This window comes from Microtus ochrogaster (genome assembly GCF_000317375.1).
Source record: "Microtus ochrogaster isolate Prairie Vole_2 chromosome 14 unlocalized genomic scaffold, MicOch1.0 chr14_random_1, whole genome shotgun sequence".
In the NCBI taxonomy this organism is placed as follows: Eukaryota; Metazoa; Chordata; class Mammalia; order Rodentia; family Cricetidae; genus Microtus; species Microtus ochrogaster.
The window spans coordinates 36,679,567-36,685,454 of NW_004949096.1; the positions used below are offsets into that span (position 1 = coordinate 36,679,567).

At 48.5% G+C, this 5,888-nt stretch overlaps 1 long non-coding RNA gene across 1 annotated transcript; it reads left to right on the forward strand.

Annotated features, from left to right (window-relative positions):
• Positions 1-2,857: 2,857 nt before the first annotated feature.
• LOC113457977 lies at positions 2,858-5,172 on the forward strand. The gene is made up of 3 exons (XR_003378443.1): positions 2,858-3,030; positions 3,627-3,771; positions 4,789-5,172. It is a non-coding gene; the product is annotated as an uncharacterized LOC113457977 (long non-coding RNA).
• The last annotated feature ends 716 nt before the right edge of the window (positions 5,173-5,888 follow it).

Below are 5,888 nucleotides of genomic sequence, written 5' to 3' on the forward strand. Positions count from 1 at the left end.
GGATCCCACACACAGAGCAGTCCAAGGCCCACCACCACAAAACACAGTGTTGAGGAATGGTATGCATTGAAAGACATGGCCACTTAGCCACAACTGCACGCATGCAGGTCCTCTGATGAGAGGGCTCTGATTAGTTCCCAGGGGTCACTCCGCTGTGCAGGAAGCCACACTAGAGTGGGATCCTCAGGACGCGGGGAGAAGATTTCTAAGAGCAGAGGTGAACTGCTCTGAATAGAATGGGGAAACAAGGAGATCAATTTCTCCAACAAATAGTCACCGAATACCTACAGACAGGCGCTCTCCTCCACCTCCGTCCTCCACCTCCGTCCTCCACCTCCGTCCTCCACCTCCGTCCTCCACCTCCTCCCACAAGGTCTGTGGACACAAATGCCTCCGTGGCTTATCTCTAGGTCTGATGTGGCCCCCCAACAGGGAAATCAGGCAACACCGGGGAATGAAGTCTATGGAGCAAATGCAACAGAAGAACCATGGTGCGGGGCCGTGGAAAACACACAGGCAGCATAGGCTAAGTTCCTGATTGGTAGCAGGCTCCCACTTTCTCCAGTCACTTGGTATTCATTGTCCCTTGGTTCTGCTGGGAGCCTTTCTCAGGCTAGTCATCTTCCCGCATGGTTACTGTTCACACCAGCACAAGCACCCGGCTCGAGTTTCTCTATCTCTGCCAGCACGATCTGGTGCCTGATAGAACTTTTGGTCATAATGGATGGCTTAGAAAGAGCTACTTCATATTTTAGAATTAGGATGTCTCTCTCTTTTCTATCCTTATGACTTGAATGAAGCAGATTAATAGAGCACTGTGTGGTAATTTAACACGCAAATACAACATGTAAAAAAGACATCAGGGAGCTTGGCTTTTCCATCTCCAAAACTTCTCCAAGTGTATTTTGGCTAGCATGTAACATTTGAACACATTATGGGGTATTCAATTACATTGTAATTCTTGGCTGCTCCAGAATTTTCTATGTAGTTTGAACTGGCCTGGAACTCACAGAAAATCTGCCTGTCTCTGCCTCCAGAACTAAAGAATTAGAGGAGCATGCTGCCATACTCGGCTGACCTTGTTCTAATCATGTTCTGCTTTCTCAATCCAGACTCCTGTCTCATTTGAAGCAAATCTGCATTGTGATAAAACCTGGAGTGAGCTAATGCTTCAGAAATTCTTTCTCATGTACACACACACACACACTTCCTCTTCTCATGTGTTGCATGTAAACTTTGCTAGCAAGATTGTGACTAGGTGGTCCCTTGAACTTAGATCTCCAGAACAGGAGATAAAAGGTGACATCTCCAGAAATAAGCCCTGGGTACCATGTTTGACAGCCACTGTTGGGCTCTAAGCCACCAACGTACCAGATCCTCCCTGTGTTCCCACTGAGCTTGGGGCTTGGTCCCATCCTGGAGAGGTCCTGGGAAACCACAGCACTTCACAGAGAGGAGGGCCGGGTCTTGCCTAAAGCAGTTTGTCTTCCCCAGTCATCTTCCTCTCCTTCTCCAGCCGCCTTTGAGTCTCCTCCCCTGAATCCCCTGGCCTTGCTAGAATCTCCATTCTCCAGCTAAATACATTCCTTATACACTGGCATTTTCAAACAAAACAAGAACAACAGGAATGCAAATACCCTTCTCATAGAGAAAATACTCATTACAGAATAATTTTTTTCCTCAGAAGGGAGAAAGGGAAGATTTAATGAGTCCCTATAGTGTACACAGTGTCATTGACCTCTCCTGGTCTGACAGAGGGACTCTTAAGTCCTCATGGTGGTTTCAACTGAGCCTCGGAGAAGAAGGGGTCACTTAACCTTTGCTCTTCTCAGCTAATCTGTCCCAAAGGAAGCCCTGGTCTCTATGGACTCGGTCAGCTGACTATGCCAGGATCTTCTGTGACCAGCAGTCAGTAAGGAGTGGGGCCTAGCTGAGTCTTCACTGCCAACTCAGTCCAGAGCTGGCACACTGTCCTTGCCCTCACTGAGAAGGCTCTTTGGGGGAAATTAAAGCAGGGCATCCGACTGGGAGAAAAAGTCCTTTTAGCCAGAGCTAAAATGAAAATGAAATCCACTGAGTGAAACCCACCGAGCATGCTTGCTCGCCCGCCCCCTCCCCACCCTCCCCCCATACACTGGCAAAACATATCATACAAACAAACACTCTCGCCTGCTTTCCTTTTATAAAGCAGAGTCCAAACAATGTCACCTTAAGATGCCTAATTTTTACGTTTATTCCAAACTACGGGATTTATGAAATGCCAGCAAAGGCTGACCTCCAGGTTAGCAGGGCTCACTGCTTTAGAAATAGTTAAGCAGCTCAAAACAAGCTTGTGACGTTGAATCACTCTCCTTGTATGGGTGGGGGGAGCCGCAATGCAGAAAGGAGCATCCACGAGTGCAAACACGTGACATTTGCAGGGACCCAGACACCACCTCCAGGACCAAGTTCTTCTCTGGTAGGCCATTGTAACACAGCTGAAACCGCACCAGATAGTAACTATTGACCACTCCGGCACTAGGTGGAATGATTTAGGTCCTTAGCAAATAAAGACCACACAACTCCTTTCCCAGATTTTGGTTTGGGGCTGGCTTGGAACTGAAGAAAAATGCAGAAGCAGCGTTAACAGCTGGGGTGTAGTGTCAGTGAGAGTTAGCGTTTCCTGGGGTGGAAGAAAAATCAGATGCGGGGGGCTAGGGGGAGCACTAGAAAGTGAAATTGGATTTTTTTTTTAAATCGATGAAGTAACCAAGCTATTAAAATGGAAAATAAGTCTGATGTCATTCTGAGAAATAAAAGCGTTGAGTCACCTGCCGGGCCGCTTAATTAGACCCGGAAAGGAACAAGAGAGCTTGAGTAATTTTCCCCGCCAATGTCAGTATTTCAAAATGAGCGAGGCGGCAGGCCTCATCTCATCAGAGAGTTACATCAGTGCTTTTACCCCGGGGACATCCTGAGACATTCAAAGTAGATGAAGAACAAAAAGGAATGTATGAGGAATGATCCTAACTGCTCTGGACCAGGGGAGAGGTGAGTTTCCACTTCGGGGCCCCTGGGACACCTTAGAACAGGGCTGTAGGGGTTTCTGGACCTGCTCTGGGGAACCAGGGACAGTGTGACATGCCACTGCAATGGTAGTCAGAGCGAAAGCCGATGGAGCTCCATCCAGAACCCTTTGGGACAGCCTTGGTTGGCATGCCTGTCCTTCAGCAGCTGGGAGCTGCTACGGGGGGGTTGAGGGTTTTAACAGACCAGTGTGGGCACCCAGACTCCTCTGGTGAGTCAGTGTGAGGTGATCCAGGGCCTTGCTAACTTCCCTTTCTGCTATCACAGTCCCCACAACCATCTCCCGGCTGCAGAAATTGAGCCATCTCAGTACCACCCAGGAAGCCTGGGGACCTTCCTTGTGCACTTGGGTCCTGGTTCCCTCAGCCACACACATGAGAGGTTCCTGCTCTGAATCCTCAACTAGAGAAATCTCTGAGGAGGAAAAGCAGAGGCTGCCGCAGGAACCTAATGGGCGACGTCCTGTCCGCAACGCCCCCCTCAACGCCATCATCAAAGCTAAGCTGCCATGATCAGCCAAGCCCAGTTCTGAGGCTGTCCAGTTCTTTCTTATTATTTAGCTGTGCCCGGAGAGCAATCGTCCAGGGACTTTAATCCCGAAATCTGGCCTTCCGGCTCCATGAACTTTGAAATGGAGCTTGTTCAGAACTGAGCACACATCAACGCGAGCCTGGCTGTCCTGTGGCTATGAAGTACAGAATGAAGGTCTGGAGATGCAGAAAAGGCATTTCGTACTGGAAACGGGGAGTGTGTCCTTACCTGAGAAGGCAGTAGGTAGGTGCTTTCTGTGCATTCTGAGTTTATCGAATGCAGCAAGAATGAGCCAAGGGGCAATTCCAGGTTTCTGAGCGCCCCTAAGTCCCCAAGGACCACCATCATTTCCACCACAGAAAGCTAAGGATAAACAGCGATCAGTCTGCAATAATTGCCAAGATCGGAAATGACCCCCCTTGCTCACACGCATACCTTGGTCCTGTGACTGCGTTGTCAAGGCAACCCTGGGCTTTCCCTTTAACTCTCTCAGTATTCTTCCTTCTTTCCTTCCCAACCAAAAGACTGCCAGATAAAAAACAGAGTATAGAAACACTTTGTGTTCACTTAAAACGAAAATCTAACAACTGAGACCCAGGTAACTAATCCTAACCTCTTTCAAGGGTCGCTCTGCCTCACGCATTTATCTAATGCCAACAGCTCAGGCTGGGAGCTTTGAGGCTGAGGGGGAATGGCTAAGATGCAATGAAGAGGGGAGGAAAGAATGATGGCTGAGACCTAATAATATTAATTATTCTCTCTTGGAAAGTCCCTCTTAGAGAGACTTTCCACGTGGAAGGAGAAGGAGGCAGCACCCCCTGATACACACGTGTGGAGTGTGGCTCTTCTGGATCCCCACATCCTGCCTTTCTCCTCATCCGCTACACCAGGACGAGTAGCTACAGTTTCCCTAAGGTTGCGATAAAGCTAGTGGGGCCGTCCCGGGAAGTGTTTAGCACAGGTCCGTGCACAGGGCGTGTCAGTACTTCTATCAGCAGCTGCACAGCCATCTGGTTGGAATCCAGATCTTTTATTAGGTGTTGAGTTGAAAAGGCAGGAGAGGGAACTGGGCAGAACATTCATAAATGCTGGCTGTGTTAGGCGGCTATCTCTTGTATAATATCCCCCGGCACCATCTCCATGGCTGCCGATTTGAAATATCTTGTCTAACTTTGACTTTCATGGTGCCAGGCATTGAACCCGGAGCCTCACACGTGCTAGACAAGTGCTCTGCCTTGGAACTACATCCCAGCATGATTTCAGATTTCAGAGGGAAGAGAAACCTCGGGGCAAAAGTAGGCGGCCGCTTATCTTCCGAACAGGACCTTCTAAGAGCTGGGGCTTCTCCATGGTGAAGGACCTTTGTAATTCCCTCTCCTGATTGGAGTCTGGCCTGACTCCTCTTGTAGCCCCACCATGCACCAGGTTCTAGTCAGCCCTTGTCTGCCTGCTGGCCTCCTTCCCTCCCTTAGCTGTGACCCAGAACCAGCCAAAGTGTGCAGATTTCAGAGACTAGGACGAGGCTGTATTTGTCATCCTTCTTCCAGGAGAGGCATTTTATGTCCCAATTGCATCAGAAAGGCAATAATATTACCATATTTCATGTCTGCCTAGAGGTTCTTTGGATGTATATGCCTGGGCCAGCATGGCCCCCGTGGCTGTCAAGCTGCAGCAGCCTCCTCCTGGGCCTCAGTGGAAAGAGTCTATGATCATAAATCCAAAGACAATAGAAATCACACAACAGCTAGAGCTGCCACATCCTGAGACAGGCAAAAAAAAGCCAGGATACACTACCAAATAGAAGACCAGTGTTGCCTGACTTTTCTTGGAGCAACAGAGATCTGTAGACGGATTTTTCTTTGGGTTACCAGCTCACACACACAAAAAAAATGGCACAGAGACTTATTATTAATTATGAAAGCTCAGCCTATAGCTTAGGATTGTCCCATTGGCTCTTATAACTTAAATTAACCCATTTCTATTCATCTACCTGTGGCTGTGTGACTCATGGCCTTTGCCTCTTTCCCTGCATGTCTTGTTCTCTCTGCATCCAGCGCATGACCCCCCTTTCTTCTTCCCAGCTCGCTCTCTCTCCAGACGTCCACCTATATCTCCTGCTAGCCCTTGACAGTTTAGCTCTTCATTAAACCACCACAATGACACATCTTCACACAGTGTTAAGGAATATTCCACAACAGGGATGCATGCCTATTCACTCCAGATAGGTCACTGTTGATTGATCAAAGATAAACCTTTACTCAAGTAGGGCTCCAAGAGCTAATAAATTTGTT